We start from the raw sequence: 17,824 nt of genomic DNA on the forward strand, positions 1-17,824 counted from the left end.
CAGTGAACCTGTGCATAGTAAATGAGGACCATCCTCGATGTAAAGTGCCCAGAAAAGCAATAAAAGCCTGTCCAGGCAGGGGTTGGCTCTCTCTCTTGGGCTCTCTCTAGCCCTCTCACCCTCTCTCACTTGGGGAGTGGCCGTGCAGTCCCTTTTTCTCCACAGGATTTCTGTAGTCTGTGTGTGTTTGTCTATTGCCACCACACCACAAGATCCTGCTGGCTAGGATCTGCATCAAACCTAAGAAGCATGTTTTATTTTTTCTGTTTCTACAGGTAAGTGGACTGGTGGTGAAACAGTAATCCTCCAGCTAGAAAGAAAAGATAACTCTGAAGCTATTATTTTTATACATGTTAAAGATACATATTCGTGTATATTATCTCTTTGACCCTTGAGGCTATATATAAAGAAGAGATGGAGAAAAGTGGACAAACAAGGAGGCATACAGAATATATGCACACTGGTAATATTTGTACACAGTAGATTACATAAATCTATGGCACAGCATCATCTTTCACATGGTTAAGATGCTATGCTAATGAGAGGCTTTGGCTTTTGCCTACTTTTTTATAGTAAATTCTGTTCTCTACTATAACCACATTCTTTACCATTAGGTTGACAGTGCAAAAGCCCATGAAATATGACAATTTGATTATATTAGCACAAATTAATTCTATTCCTCTGTACCTATACCTATACTATGAATTCAAAATCTAGCATACTATATGGTTCAGAGTGCAGCCCAGAACAGTTTGCTGGAGTTTACACTTATTCAGTTTATTTTTATAGAGTAAAATGTTTTAAATGAATTTCCATTCAAATAAAGCCAGAATAAGCCTTAACATTTTATGATTTTAATAGGGGATGCACACAAATATTGAATAATTTATTAACACACAATACTATTATTTTGTTGTAAAGGTGGAGTGAAAGGGCCGTTAAGATTTATTCTCCATCTTTACATATTAAAATTTTCCATTATTTTTTAGAACGTTTTTTAACTGGAAAAAAAAAAAGCTCACAGAAGCCAAGAGGCTCAATAGGCTATTAATCACTTCATATAAGGAGTAGATAACTCCACGGTCTATGTCAGGTATGGGGAACAGGTTAAGATTTGATTGTTTGAGTTGTATTAACATCTGCATTCCACTTGCATGTGTAACCCACATGGTAAATAAAACCAGAATATGGCTCAAACATTTTGTTAACCATTGTTTTGTTTTTTACATCCAGATCTCAAGGATCTTGTAGCAATAGTTATTAAACAATTACAACTGATGAAGGAACAATGTTTATATATTTTACATATATTTTTCCTTAAATAATTGCCTTTTAGTATTTACAGTTTACAAGTTTCGTGGCTTCTTGGCATTTTTGAAGATGAGATGTCAAATTTGATGGTAAAACAATCATGTCAAATACTTTAAATAATAACAGCCATAGTAAAATGTCCTCTTTTGCTTAATATTTAAAATCAGCTCTAAAATCTTAAAACTTCTGATGAACAAAGTAGAAAGAGAGTCACGATTACATGGAATAGACTGACAGCTGTCAGAGGAGATTGGAGGTTGGAGGCGTAAGTGGATGAAAGAAAGTGAAGGGATCAGCCAAAGAACATATCTGCATAACCCGGGGACACAGACACAGCGTGGTGACGGCCAGAGGGAAGGGGGGCTGGGTGGAGACAGTCAGAGGAGGGGGAAACGGGGACATTTGTAATAATGTCAACAATAAAAATAAACAAAACAAGACAAAAGATTTTTTTTAACTTGTGGAGACCAAAGAAAGTTTTTATCTTGAAATGATGTTTGGGAAAGATAAAACTGATAAAAATATCTAATATTTAATATACATAGAAACATCTTATAGGTTCAGAGTTTTTTTGGATTACTGAGGCACTTGGCAATATGTATTATTAGCAAAAAGCCAGGCAACAAATTTTCAATGGTCCATTTTCAGTGGAAACCATGAAAAGCTGAATGGTAGCAGCGAAAGTGAAGTTTATAAAAGGCTGGCACTCTTTGCTCAGGGAAAGCTTGAGAAAGGAACTGTGTCTTGGATGGTATTTCAGAAAAAGCAAAACATTGGAGGATAGGCAAGTGTTTCTTAAAATAAATAGTGCTTCCCAAATATTCCAGAGAGGGAGGGTGAAAGAGGGAATTAACATGTAATTGACAGCCCTTTACATATTGAGTCTCTTAGTTACATCTGAGAGTAATTTTATGAGACAGGCATTGCCGATTTTGAAAATGAGATTCAAAGAGGGTAACTCATCTGATGAATACAGCAGGTAAATGACTGAGTTGCTATTGAAATTAGATATCAAACTACTAAGCCTTTGTTCACATACTGCTGCTCAAAAATACACCTTATTTAACCATATAAGAATTATAGGTTCCTGTGAATTTAATCTAGAAGATTTTTTGGAAGAATTTAGATTAAATTATTTTTGCTTTTTACTTTCCCTGTTTTAAATTTTTTCTGAGGAAAGATTTGGTCAGACAACCATTTTATGACCTTTCTATTGCCAGAGTTTGTGCATAATTTCTTCTAATGAAGACATGCAGATTGATTTATTTCTACCTTCTTGATTATACTTAAGGTATACTTACCCTAAGTATACCTTAAATATACTTAGGGTGCCTTTCCTTTTTACCTTTCATTTACTTTCTCCTGAGCAACTAAAAATGACGGAGGAGGAAACAGCTAAACGCTAGACAAAATGTTTGAAAGAAATGAACCTCAAAATATTGGACATCAGGCTATAAAGGACAATGGTCCCTGAAATAAGCTAAATAAGTACATTGAGCCTTCCAACCGCCTCAGCTGACTCTCTGGGCAACGTTTCTTAGCTACAGCATAAGAAGGGGAGACTCGGCAAACCTCAGCTGTCTTTTTGACATGAGGAGAAAGAACTGGGAGTCTGGGCAAGCTGAAGTAGCTAGAATTTGTAACACTTGAAAGAGAACTGCATTAAGAGAGAATGTCAGAAATCTACCAAAATGCAACCCCCTTGAGTATTCAGGTTAGCACTCATCAGCATGTGCATATAAGAAAATGACTTGAAGATGAGAAAGGACATCTTGAAAAGATTGAAAGAAATAGTTCTCAGAATTCACCCAGGCCAAAAATAGTTCCTATTCCGATAGTCAGAGTGGAGAATCTCATAGCTCAGGATCCATTGGCTAGAACATTAAAACAAGTCTTACCTCAGTGATGGGAAAAAAAAAAAATTAAACCTTAAGTAAATGCTACTCAGGTCTTGTCTAAAAAAAAGGACCTGAGCAGATAAAATTGTTTGCAAGTAACTTAACCACATCTCAGAAAAAAAGGTCGAGAATATAAAAATACCCAATATCCAACAATGTAAAATTCAAATATATGGCACCAATAAAAACAATCACCAGGCATGGAAAGAATGAGGAAAATATAACTTATAATGAGGAGAAAAGACACAAATCATCTAAAACTGACAGAAAAGAGATACATGTAGTAGAAATAATAGAGAAGAACATTAAAACAGTTATTGAAACTATGTTAGATATTTTCAAGGTCCTAGAAGAAATATTTAGCATGTCACTTAGGGAAAACGAAGACTTATGTGCATGCAAAGACTTGTAAATAAAAGTTTATAGAAGTTTTATTTGTAATAGGTGAAACTTGGAAGCAACCCAAGTGTCCACAAATAGGTAATACATAAATGTATTATCATTAGTCATAGAATGGAATACTATTCAGCAATATAAGAAAAGAACTATTTACACACCCAACAGCTGGTATGAATCAAGATAATTATTGAGTGAAAAAAGCCTGATTAAAAAAAAGAATGCATGTTGTATAACTCAGGTTATATACAACTCTAGAAAAATGGAAACTAATGTGTAGCAACAGAACAGAGATCAGACCAGTGAGTGGTTTCCTGGGTTTAGAAATGAATGATGGAAAAAAGGGGAAGATTAAAAATGTACATACAGAAATGTTTATGGGTACTGGGTATATTCATTATGTGGCTATGTAATGATTTCATGAATGTATACATATGTTAAAATGTTTCACATTGCATACTTTAAACATTTTATTGCATGCCCACTCTACCTCAGGAAAGGTTTTAAGAAGCAGCCTGAAGAAATACTTTAGCCGTACAGCTAATTTACCTATTTGGACTTCTAACTTAACACACGGGGTCCGGCAGAAGCAGCACCTGCTTGAGTGTGGTTGATAGGACTGTGGATGTCTCGCATGGGACGGGCAGCAATTTGAACATTTTACCTAAAATGCCATATGGTGCTTGAGTGTGATATTGTTGTGTTACAGAATCACATGCTTATGATTTTATAATAAAAGATTTTTTTAAAAGGGGGGTATTATTTGTGCCAGACCCTATGTATATTTTCTCCATACATTTAAGTCACTGAAAATACAATACAATATTTATTCTTCCCCTTTTACTCCTTTAGTTCCAAAAGAAATCAAAACAAGAACCTAATGGGGTAAACATCTTCTGCATAATCTCTTTAGATATCATTCCTTATATTTCTTCTATTTTCTGTTATGTGACCTACAGTTAATAAAAGTCAGAGACTCAAGAAATGCTGAAAACAATGAGCAGAGGAATCCTTTTGGACTAGCTTTCTTTATATTTTAATCTCTTCCATAAGATAAAAATGTAGTCAACAACCATTTTTCTAATGGCTTTCCAATGCTACAGGGGATGTAACTGTTTATTAACTCAGATTTAAAAAAATAAACTTTATGTAAGTGAAGGAAGAACAGCTTATCACTCAGATTCTGAATGACTCCTTCGCTAAGTTAGAGTTAGGTATCCACGCCACGTTAGCCCTAATTACTGTCATTCATCACATCTAAAATACCTCTGGTTGTAAGACACACATTATTGTAAGAATCAATAAGAAAAAAATTGCTATTTAAATGATGACATATCGTCATTGTAATATACATCTGGATTTCAAAGATGTTAAATTTTTTTAAATATGTGCTCTGGGTTGTATTATATCTATGCCTTTTCTTAGTAGAGTGTGGCTAAGTGTTTAATGGAATTACATGCAAGTGGAGGCAGGAAGATGTTCTTCCCCTTCCTGCCTGTGCAGGAAATGCTGATGTGTGTTCTTTTTTCAGAAATGTGGAGACGGCTACATTTCTCTGTAGGGATGTATAAAGCAAGTGACCTGATTTTATAATGTACCTTCCTTTGAGAAAACGGACATAAATAAGACACTCTAAAAGTTGTAGCCAGGTTCATTTGATCTCCAACAGAAAAGAAAAAGTAGGGAATAAAAGTGACCTAAATTACTTATCATTTGCCTTTTGTACTATAAAACTACTATTGACACATGTCCCCATTGCATTTCATTTTTATATCTGTTGGTTATCAGCTAAAGTTGTTCTTCAGAATAAACAATATTATAGAGATTTGGAGTGAAATTATTCTGCATCATACAGTTACCAACAAAAACAGGGACTGGAAGAGTAGGTAAGTGCGGTTACTTTACATCACAAATAAAAAAGGATACAGAAAAACAGGATGACCGATGTTTACTTTATGTCTTAACATCTTCTTTCTTAAGATATTCTTTCTGAGGATTGAACCATTAATCCACACACACAGGTACACACACTGCACTTGTGTAGGGGATGTGCTGCATGTAAGTGAAGCAAATGCTACCGGGAACATGTGAATCTGCCACTGGAAATCGAACACACAGCCAAGGACAATGGGTACAAGAGGTACTGGGTCAAAAATGCATGACACCTTCTACCCTGCTGCCATATGACATAGAAAATGCTTATATAGGGTGAAGAACTATAAAATGAGTTATTTTAGGCAGCACTGCGTGAGGTGTAAGACGATTCAGAACCACTGTGATGTTTCTACATTGTGCTTACAGATTTTAGTGCATATTGAAAAAGTACTGTAAGATTCAAAACACAGCTGAAGAATATGAAGTTGCAATATTTTAACTTCACAGTAATTTTTTAGAACAAAAAATTTTTCAAGTATAAATGAAAGCTAGCTAATATTACCAATAAGTTAAAGGCAGAGAGATGGTTTTGAAAAATACAATTTAATTAGCAGGGTTTTCCTGTGATTTCATCCTTGTTCCACCTCATCTCATTGGCACCTGTTTTCAAATTTTCTGATGCCCTGAGAGACATTCCAAAGACAAGTATGAAATTATGTCTGTGGGTGCTCCTTTGATAAGAACATGAGAGTGTACAAATAAACTTTATATGTGGTCTTCCAAGTCCTGGGCATCATAGTCATCAAAGATATAACGGAAAGTTTTCTCTTGTATCAAATGTCTTGGAAAAATACTTAAAGGTGTGTAGATATGAGGCATTCTTATTTTCAGGATAAATTCTGAATTGGAAAGAATAAGTCTTATACTAGACTTTATGGGATTAAGTATTCATAGAAATATTTTTGGCACTAGACCACAGAATATGATTTTTAAACGTGTGACTACTGAGGTTAAAGTGCCTCCCTAAAGACCCAAAGGAAACCACCAACCTAAATGTGTAATTACTGAAAGAAAAACTGTGATTCATCGGAGTGACTTTGGTAGGGCAAGCCAATCATGCTGGAGTGAACATGTCAACTGTAAAAATTGTTTCTGAAATCTGGATGTATAGGAACAGCCACTACCAAAGTGAAGCCATCCTCTGAGGTGCAGCCTAATAGACCCACTCAGCGTTTAACTTCACAATCTAAATGCCGATGCATATGTGGTCTCAGGCTTAAAATACTCCAGTATGGCCCTGGCTGGTGTGGCGCAGTGGACTGAGTGCTGGCCTGCAAACCAAAAAGTCGCCAGCTCAATTCCTTATCAGCGTACATGTCTGGGCGCAGGCACGGTTGTGTGAGAGGCAACAGATTGATGTTCCTTTCCCTCTTTTTCTCTCTCCCTTCCCCTATCTCTAAAAATAAAATCTTTAAAAAAATTCTTTAGTATATTAGTTCATATCTACTTCTCCTTGAGCATATATACAGGCCTGCTATGTTGATGAATGATTTAATTCAGTCAACAAAAATTCACTTTGCACCAACTGTGTGGGAACAAATTTAAGAGACAGTTATGGTGATCAAACATATAAAAATGTAAAGAAAGAAAGAGTGAAAGTTAATGTAGGTGTTTATACGTCGAGAAACTGTCACGGAGGTTGTGTCCAGAGGGAGTAAAAACTTATTATGTAGATCGACGAAGATGGGTGTGGAGCTGACGTTCTAGGAACCAGTCTAGACCCATGGCTGTGGGACAAGGTTTGAAGAATTTCAAGTAGATGAAATTAGGAGGTGAAGCTGGAGTCAACAACCAGCTTAAAAGTCCAAAGGTCTCACTGGGATGGGGAGTGATACGAAAGTCAGGAGTAGAGTTCTAGGAAAACAGAACCAATAAAGTACGTGTAGCAGGACTTGAAAGAAAGCAGCCTTGGAGAAATTCCCAAAGCTGGCAGACCATCAGTGTGGTGATAATTTAAAGGGACATCTTTAGTCTTATTTGAAGAAAAATGAGAGAAACTAGTTAAATAATAATAGACTTTATGTATGGTTGTGGCAAATAGAATAGAAAGAAAGAGGTACACTTGAGGGATTTTTAAATGGGTGACAGATTGGGGCAGAAGGACTGAGGGAGGTCAGTGATGATGCCTTGGGTTGGAGGTGGGGTACTGGGCTAGTAAAGTTAGGGAGAGTGAGGTGTCAAGGAAGACATACCATATTCTTCGTCATATATGATCATGACATTCAAAACTCCAGTTATTGAAATGAAAAATACAAAATTTTAAAATATATTAAATGATAATGCCACGCACATTGCAATGCTTGTTAACTAAATATCCAACTTCATGTCAAATCATTCTAAGAAATGTATCTGAAAACATCTTTACATTCTAAACTCATCTTTTTTTACTGGACAAGATTTGATGCTGCCCTAGTTCAAATAATACCAATATAACAGGAATGAAACGTATTATAAGAAGGATTAATTCATAGTACAATAAAACAGTAAGACGCATACCGCTTTCAAGAATCTATGTACTATGTTAGCTTTAAAAACTAAGTGCTATCATTAAACGTATTAGTCAGAATTAGACCTCAAATAAAAAGGCTTCAACATGTTTGATGTAACAGATATAGACTTTAAGAGTTGTAATGTCAGTATTTAATGATAGAAGAGACTGTCATTTGCATAAAATTTAAACTGTTAGTAGAAAAATCAGGGGGAATTTGTGGGCGATTGATTACATAAAAAATAGAAACCCAAGACTAGAAGAGTTCAAATTAAAGAAACTGAGGTCAGAAAGATAAAAGAATTGCCTACATTTATTCCTGTTTTTTTTTTTAAAAATGTTTTTAACCCAATGACAAATCATGTCAGAGATGTGGTTAGAATTTAAGTGACATCTAGGCCCTGGCTGGTGTAGCTCAGTGGATTGACTGCGGGCTGCAAACCAAAGGGTTCTCAGTCAGGGCACGTGCCTGGGTTGCAGGCCAGGTCCCCAGTGGGGGCCAGGTGAGAGGCAACCACACATTGATGTTTCTCTCCCTCTCTTTCTCCCTCCCTTTCCTTCTTTCTAAAAATAAATAAATAAAATCTTTAAAAAAATAAATAAATAAAATAAAAACATTTAAAAAAAAAGAATTTTAGTGATATCTAGAAACCATCTGGTCCTACGTAGAAGTTCAGCTTTAACTATACTGAGATATTTGACAATTTTGAGGTTAAAACTTTTTCTACTTTTGCTCCATTAAAGGCTTACTCAAGTGTCAAGATTATATATGTATCTGGCCCCGGCTGGTGTGGCTTAGTTGGTTGGAGCATCACCCCATAATCCAAAATATCACAAATTTGATGCATAGTCAGGACACATTCTTAGGTTGGGGGTTTGGTCCCCAGTAGGAACTGATTGATGTTTCTCATATCTATATTTCTCCCCCAAATCGATGTTTTTCTCCTTCTCATTCTCTGTCCCTTCTCCTCTTTCTAAAATCAATAAGTATGTCCTCGGGTGAAGACTAAAAAAAAGATTGTGTATCTGGTGTATTTTAGGGGGTGGTGGGATATAAATTAGAAATTCCTGATGGATGTAGTGTTTCATTATATATTCTTTATGAATGTTAGCAGCTAACCAGTTTCTGATCCACAATTAAAATCCAATGGAAGAGGTTATTCCATGAAAACTCCAAGAAGATTCATCCAAAATAGATGTTTTGGATGAATCTAAAATGATCCAAGTAAAAAATCTCAGTCATTTGTTATTATCTTGCTTTATGCCCTTGGTGGCTTATCTTATATATTAATAATTTTAATTCTCAATCATTGAGTTACTTATGTGCATCAAAAAAAATTATTGCTGCCCTGGCTGGTGTTGTTCTGTGGACTGAGTGCCAGCCTGCGAAGCAAGGGGTCACTGGTCCTATTCCCAGTCAGGGCACATGCCTGGGTTGTGGGCCAGGTCCCCAGTAGAGGGGTGTGAGAGGCAACCACACATTGATGTTTCCCTCCCTTTCCCTTTAAAAATAAATAAATAAAACCTTTTTAAAAATGCCTGGCTTTGATAAAATGGGAATTACTTTTAACAACTAAAAAGTAGTATGATAAGCTGAGAGGAGTATTAATTTAAAATCAGGAGACCTGGTTCTACTTCTACAGCAGGGGTGTCAAACTGATTTTCACCAGGGGCCAATCAGCCTTGTGGTTGCCTTAGAGGGCTGAATGTAATTTTAGGACTGTATAAATGTAACTACTCCTTAACTAGGGGCAGGGAGCTGGGTGCTGCCGCTGGGTAGAAACAAGGCACCGGGCTGGATAAAACAAGGTGGAGGGCGGGATTCGGCCCACGGGCCTTGTGTTTGCCACCTGTGGTCTATAGCTTGGTAGCCTATGAGATCTTTCATGTGTATGCCATTTTCCTGGTGAAGCAGATTAATTAGTCCTTAGACAGCTCTTGAAAAGTTAGACGTGTGTCAGTTAACTGTGACTCTGGGTGTAAAAAATCTTGTGAATTATTCGTTGTGTTTCTCTAGAACTAGACCACACTTCTGAGTACAAAAGCAAACAGTTGGCACTAGAGAAGAATGCTAAAAATATGTGGAACATAAATGAAGAAGCATCAAACCATTATCCTGGGCAGCAAGCCCACATGTTGTTGTCTGGCCCTTTCCTGCAGAGTCTCACTTTCCCATCTACTAGTTGATATTGGGCTATGTGATCTGTAAGGTTCCATCTGCACCCATCTCCTTCGGGTACCGCCTGAAATGAGGATGCATCCTTGGTTTCCATAATACTCAAGCAACCAGTAGGTCACAAGGATAGTTTTCTTGATTCCATAATGTACTTCTTTCCTGTGATACCTAAACATTTATTGATTCCTACACCCAGTGACTAACACATCTATCAATTTAACACTTAAGTAATTTGATTTTGGTTTGATTGACAAATATCACACGACTCTCTTTTTAATTCCTATAGTCCTCAGTGACCAGCAGTCAGCAATAGTATTAATAAATCATCAATCTGTAACTAAAGAGCAGGTTCTTTCAGGAATGTTTGCCAGCTGCAGACTGTGGGAAATCCCAGAGGAACACTTGCCATTCTCACAGTTACAATGGGACACAAGAGCAGCCATTTGAGACAGCTGGGCTAAGGACCGAGGAAACGAAAACAAACTACAGCAAAAATGACTTTATGAATTGATAACTGGTACTTTCTTACGTACAATAAGCATATAAAAACACTTAATGTCTCTATTCCCTATAGGCATTTGCTGGAGTGCAACAAAAGATAATTTGTGACTGTTATCTGAGAGATAAGAAGAAACTAAAAAGGGCAGGAAATCGGATGATTCTTCCCTCCCACCTCACCACCAGGTTTCAGATGAGTCTGGAAAGGTCATTCACGTAATTATTATAGTAACTAGTTCAAGTCCTTTTGAGCACAGCCGATCTGATTGTGTGTTAATGGCTGCAAAAGCAAGATAAGGAATGTGTAAAGTTAAAAAAAATAGGCCTGTAACACTATTAGCTTGCAGGATCGCCAGAGTAGATAAAGGAACATTGCTTTATAGCTTACGGCTTTTTTTTTTTACAGAATAACCCCAGCTTTGCCCTTGTGCATGGGGTCATTTAAGCATCAGTGACTAAATTTTACTTCTTTGTTGTTGGTGGCTATATGACACATCTAGTGATCTTCTTGGGAGTCTGCAAAAGGTCTCATGATGAAACCTGCCAGCAATGTGTAGTTCATGCAACGTGGTCAGAAGTTTCAGGGCCAAGGTATGCAGGAGGCATCTAAAGACCCTTGTCTGACCAATCCAAGGCAATAACATACCTGCTGTTATGAAAGTTCAACCACATTTCTCAGACTCAAATTCAATTCAGTAAATATATTCAGCACAGAATATATTTACTGCACAGAAAAATACTCCAGGGATTCAAATATGTATCACAATAAAGGAAGATATACATAATAGCCCAATGGGCCAAACTAAACCATAAAATATGGCTGGCCATTAGTCCTACAGGTAAGGGGTTGGATCTTAAGCAGAACCGGGAAGATTTAACAGAGGAGCAGCATTTGACCTAAGCCTTGAAGACTGAGTAGGATTGTGAGGTCAGGGGACAGTAAACCCTCACTTCACATTGTTGATAGGTTCTGGGAAATGGCAACCTTAATTGAAACAACTGTAAAGAAACCAATTTTACCACAGGTTAATTGACATAAAGAATAGTTCCTACCACATACTTCTGGTCACAAGAAAACATCACCAAACTTCTAAATAAAGGCCACAAACTCTTCTAACATCAAACATTGAAATAAATGTGAGTTATGCATACATTAAAGAAAGATTAATAAAAATAAGATAATTATTTTCCAACACACTTATTCCTGTTTAGGGTTGCAGGAGGCCAGAGCCCATCCCAGCTCAGGGCATCAGGTGGGAACCCACCTTGGACAAGAAGCCCTTCTATCGCAGGGCCTGTCACACACCCATACTTACTCAGACTGGGACAGTGGAGACAGCAAATTCACCTTACCAGCACAACTCTGGGTGTGGGAGCAACCCTGAGTCCCTGCAGAAACCCACACAGACAGGCAAGAACGTCCAAACTCCACAGATAGTGGCCCAAGCTGGGAACTGGGTTTTTTTTTTTTTTTCAGTGAACACTGTGACAAGATGATGTTAAGTGAAACATTATTTAAGGAACTGCTGTGTTTGAGACTGAGGAACAGTTACTGGACCACAGAAGCACTGCCAATACGGGGCGCTAGAGGGAGATGCAAGGCTAGAGGAAAGGGACGCACGCTCTGCTCCCGGTCTGCTGGTCTGCTTCCGGTCTGCAAGAGATTCCAGCGAACTGCTTCTTAGCAGCACGTCCTTCCTGAAGCAGCAAAGGAATCTAGCTTGGTTTCCCAATGCTTGTAGGACATGCTTCATTTTGTCCCCCTCAGAAATCCAGCTGTCTCGTGCCTGGGTCTAAGTTTTAATAATTACCACTATTCCTGCTTTGCATCTCAGCCCTGGACACAGTAGCTTCATGCTGCAGTCACTAACTCTCCATACCTGCAAATTCTCATCTTATTCTGTTACCTAGTTAATGACTTATATGGACTAGACTTACAAACTTAGTCTGTAAGTTTGTTATTTTCAACTGGTTGAAAATATACCAATTTTCAATGGCATGCAATAGATATAGAGAGCCATTAAACGGAAATATTTATTAGGGCCCTAAGGGATTTTGTACTTGTATTGTCTTTGACCTCTTTTCTCTCATTTCCTTTCAAGAGTGCAGTGTGCAGTATTTAAAAGTAGACCTGGTTAATATCTAAGACACCCCTGCTTCCCTAACTAAAGTCCCTGAGCAAGAAAAGGCATTTCTCATCCTTGCACAGGCCCCCCAAAATGTTATGTAACAATATACTTGCCAAAAGGCAGCTAATTGAGTAGGCTTGACTCTAGACTTCTATTCAACTTTCAGCCCGAGTGAGTAGGTGAGCGAGCAGTCAGCTAAAAAGAATTTTTAAATATTTACTTCCAACCCTGACCCAGACCATTTCTCTCCTTTCAGGAGCTATTACATCTAAATTACTAGAAGATAAATTCATATTATTATATTCTTACAGCAGTGTGGGGAAAGGGATTCTACTGCCTCTGCTGACAATCCATTTTCCCTGTAACAACTTTTTTTTGTCAAGAAATTCTACTTTTCACCAACTTAATTCTGCTAGCCTACTCCCATACTGTTGGAATTTCACCCCCTCCCCGTCATGTTGAAACTGGAGAACAGCTTGGGAGCCATCTCTTGATAATAACCCTCCATATGTCTAAAACAGCCTTTTCTTTCCCAAAAAAAATTAATCCTCTCCTTTTTTTTTTTTTTACACTTTGATGTATTTCTCAAGCCTTTATACACCTTTGTTTCCCTATGGGTCCTCTTTAAGCACTTCCCATTTTTCTGGGGAAATTATACCTTCGCAGTGTTGGCCAATACGAAACATGGCACATCACAGTCACTTCATGTGTTCATATGTTCTGTTCTCTGTGTGGTATAATTCTATTTGCAGAGAGATTTCTAGAACTATAACTAGTCCACTTCTGTTGTATTCTCCTGCAGCAACTTGTGGAGAAACCATTTGGTCTTTACTAAATTGAGATTTAAGTAGAGGTTTCTTTAGAAGAAAACATGTAACTTATAGCTTTCTTGTTGACTTTTTTTACTTAACTTCAGATTAGGCAGGTTGGTTAAACTGTGTGTATTAAGAGAGAGTAAAGTTCAATAACCTAAAATCATTTGTCTCCTGCTATTTCCCTTAAGAGTACAGGAAATGCACCAGCATGTGTATTTTTACAATGAAGTGTGCAACTATGGCTGCGTCAGCTTACTGTCTCTCAGTTACAAGAACAGAACATCTTCGGGGACAGATTTCAGAGAAGTAAACGTATTTCTCAAGAGGGGTAAAAATGTTGTTTGTATTCTGACAGTTTGAAAGGGTGACTGCAACAATGCAAAGAAATTTCCCAGTTTGCCCTGGTTCAGGAAGTTCAAGAGGAAGAAAATCTGCCTTTGTTATCATTTAGTCTCAGTTTATAGTTGGAACAAGAAAGATGGGCAGTCAGTCTCTCTAGAGATAAAAGCTGACTGAGGAGGACACCTTAGTCAGGGTGCCTGCGGCTGCTTTTGAAATGACCAAGACTGGACTCCAGAGGTGGTGCTAGATCCAGTAAATGTATAAAGACAGGACGGCATCTCTTTGAGGACAGGGGCTGTGGAAATCCATGGAAGCTATGTGCCATGGAACCTGGCACATATTTGGTTTTCAAAACCTGAAGACATATTTCAGTTTTTAGGTTCTGTGAAGACACTTTAGCTCATATACACTTATAAGATGAGCTGTACAAAGCCAACTTCTTGCTTTTGGGCTTCTTTGCATTATGAATTAATTATTTTTTTCCCTCAGAGAGAGGGTGTACCTAAGAAGGCAGTTGATTCAATGAATGACTTTGATGAAAACTGGTGTTTTCTAATAGAAAAACTGGATTGCCCCCATAAAGCACGGAGGAGGCTGTGGTGGAGACAGCAAGATTTTGTGTTATGATCTTTCTTGTCTGTCCTTCAAGCCATTATTGCATTAAATATTACTCCCTGTGACATATAGTTTTTACTCTGACCTTTATCCTATTATTTTAACATGATAAGTCTCTTTCATTTTTAACCTTATCTTAGCCTTCAAAGCAAACAAACAAACCAACCCTCCTGAAGGGTCAATGGATAAAGAGGTTTCTTAGATTGTTTTTGTTAACTATGAAGTATAAATAGAATGCAACAATAAGCTTTGAGGAGAAAATTAAAAGAGGAGAAAATGCAGGTCTAAGAAAGACATACTGCTGGAGTGAGGCGAGACTTCAGGAAAAGGTATGGATAATACAAGTGTACGTTTAGGCATAAGTAGGAAAAGAACAGACAAGAGATCGAGCTATGGAGTGGATGGGGGCACATTTGTCTGAGGGAATGAGAGTTAGAGAAAATGCTTTATTCATAAATAATCTGTTATTTGTTATCTGTTAATGATAAAGAGTTGATTGGATTAAGCAGACATGGTATTGCTGAGTTCATTCTCTTCTCCCACAGTCTCTGCCTTGCTTTTTGTACTGCCAACTTCATCCTCTTGGCTTGCAAGCTGGCTTCTGGTTGCCTTCAGCCCTAAGATACGTCAGAGAGGGTCAGAAGGCATGTGGAAGAAGAAGTCAGGATATGAATTTCCTGATTCTATGTTCTTCTAATGCATTGTTTCATGACTAATGCAACTACAGCTCCTTCCCGCTGGGTGGCTCCTGTCCTACTCTGTATCTTTTGTCCCTGATTCTGATGACACTATCTCATCAGGGATAGTGTCATTCTGGCTTAAGGGTGAGAATGACTTCCTGCTATAACTACTAGTCTACGAATGCCTTAGTTTCTGTCCTTGGTCCTGCTCACAGGCAGTTCTTTACCATGTGCCTTTACTAAAATATTCTGAACCCTCTGAAATGGATCCAGTTTCCAACTGAATTCCTGACTGATACAGAGAAAAAAAAGGTTTTAAAGTAGAGGAACATAACAGTAAATAATTTAAAACTGGATTAAGAGTTGTGAAGAAAAACGTAAGTATTTAGACAGAGAAAAAGGAGTGTGAGTTAGAGAAGATGGTCTCTTTAGAAGGTGTTATTTAAGTTGAGGCCAGAGGATAAGTAGAAGCCAGCATGGAAAGAACAGGGAAGCATGCTCTCAGTAGAGGGAACGGCCAGTGCACAAGCCAGGGAGAAAAGAGCTCGATATGCTATATGCCATAATTTAGTTATAAAATTCTATGAGGAACACATGGTTGAAACACTCCATGTGGAAAGGCTGAGAGGGCAAATCAGCCTATTGATATTTAGTGATAATTGATAGGGTTCTTGGGCAAAGATCCATCAGAGATTCATGTACTTGTTAAAGTGGGAGGCAGCTCAGGTGAGCTGTGGGAACCAAGCATATTCAGGTATTAATGTGAAATTGCTGTGATTATGTTGGGATATAGTGGCCATCTACTCCACATGACAATATGCTGTAAACAGTTACCATCTGGAAAGCTGTTATTTCTTTGACTCTGTTTACTTTGATCAGAATGGTAGGTTAGTCTTTAGGTAGAAGCATATCTCTTCATAAAGTTGAAAAAAATCATAGTTGTGACACTTTGCAAAAAGGATGCGAAATGGACAACAGAGACTTCGACAATCTGTGTGTCTTCTTTACCCTCCCTTATATTTGTTCATTTGGGATGGTGTGGGGAGAGGGAATAGCAGAGAAAGAGTGGAGAAGTTGAAGAAAATACAGTGTTAAAATCACGTGACTGTTGAATCCTACCCAGCATGAAAAGGACTTTAACCAACAATTTACTAAGCATATTTCAAGACTTCTAAAAGGAAACACATCTAGCTTATTAAATAAGTCTGCCTGGGGAAATATCCCATACTGTTTTTTTCTCTATAAATTTAGTTCTCTAATTTGTTTTACAGTATGACTCTCCCCCTTTATTTGTGGCTTTTGTGCAAATACTAGCATTTAAGAATTATTTAACTGCAGGATATACTTAACCTTTGTCATCAAACTAAAATACATTATTTTTGTGTTTGTCAGAATTAAGCTGCTTACTCTGGACATTTCCAGGCATACTTGACATGATAACATGGACAAATGGCTTTAAAAAAAAAAAAAAAAGGCTTTTTTTAAGGTCTTATTTAACCACGTGCATTTAACTAATCTCTTTGTGTTTGGAAGATTTCCTCAGATATCTGCCCAAACACCGCCTTGATGGATGTTGGGTTCTTGAAATATTTTTCTATTTATAGGCATCTTTTATTTAAAAGAATGAACACACAGCAATTTATTTTGTTTTTAGTTTAATATGATCCTGCTTCTATTTAGGTTTAAATAGAATTGCACATATATGTTATTTAATGTCTTGATATTAGAAAACATGGTGTTCACTATAGTCATGCCCTACACCTCCTTTCACTAGCTAAATTCCTCATATTTGCTATTTTTCTCACTCATAAGCTAAACCTACTTTAAGCATATTAATGTTGCACATTTTACCTCCAAGTACTTTATACTTATGCTGTGAGAGTAGCTCACTACAACTAAAGTTAAATGATTAGGAACTCTGATAGAGATGCAGTTATGCAAATTATAATTACAGAGTTAGAAAGCACCCTGAGGTCTTATCACCCTAAAAAAATGAACAACAACACTCTGTTTAAAATAAATCATAATGCTCTAATCAAATATAATCAAAATTCCACTCCTGTCTCTGTACCCAATACTCATATTGTAAACATCATTGAAAATTAATTATATATCATGGGATTTAAACTCTCCGAAATAGAATCATTAAGTATAGCAGGCACAGAGTGTGATATAAGTCATCTTTCTGATTTGGAAAATGATTACATGTTGTATATATTGACAGCTGGTGCTATCGTGTTATCGTTATTTCAGGAGATACTGAAGTAAGCAATTGGCTCACTCTATTATTGTCTTTATGGTTTTATACCATTGTCTTGTTACAGCTTATTGGAATCTATGTGCTATAGGTGAGTAGCAGATATCACCTTAATTTTTTATCCTCTTTTTATTTATATCATTGCTGAGTAAAATTTAAGAATAATAGCAAAGTTTAAGACCCATTGGCAGAGATGTAAATCTTTTTTTTATTTAAAAAAGCTTTCTCTGTGTTAAAATAGCAAAAACATATACATTCTTATTCATAGAAATGACTAGAAAGAT

At 37.1% G+C, this 17,824-nt stretch overlaps 1 protein-coding gene across 1 annotated transcript in view; it reads right to left on the reverse strand.

Annotated features, from left to right (window-relative positions):
* CNTN5 (contactin 5) overlaps nucleotides 1-17,824 on the reverse strand; it is a 1,123,225-nt gene that overhangs the window by 275,413 nt on the left and 829,988 nt on the right. The gene's annotated exons all lie outside the window — the stretch shown is intronic.

Source organism: Desmodus rotundus, chromosome 5, assembly GCF_022682495.2.
Source record: "Desmodus rotundus isolate HL8 chromosome 5, HLdesRot8A.1, whole genome shotgun sequence".
In the NCBI taxonomy this organism is placed as follows: domain Eukaryota; kingdom Metazoa; phylum Chordata; class Mammalia; order Chiroptera; family Phyllostomidae; genus Desmodus; species Desmodus rotundus.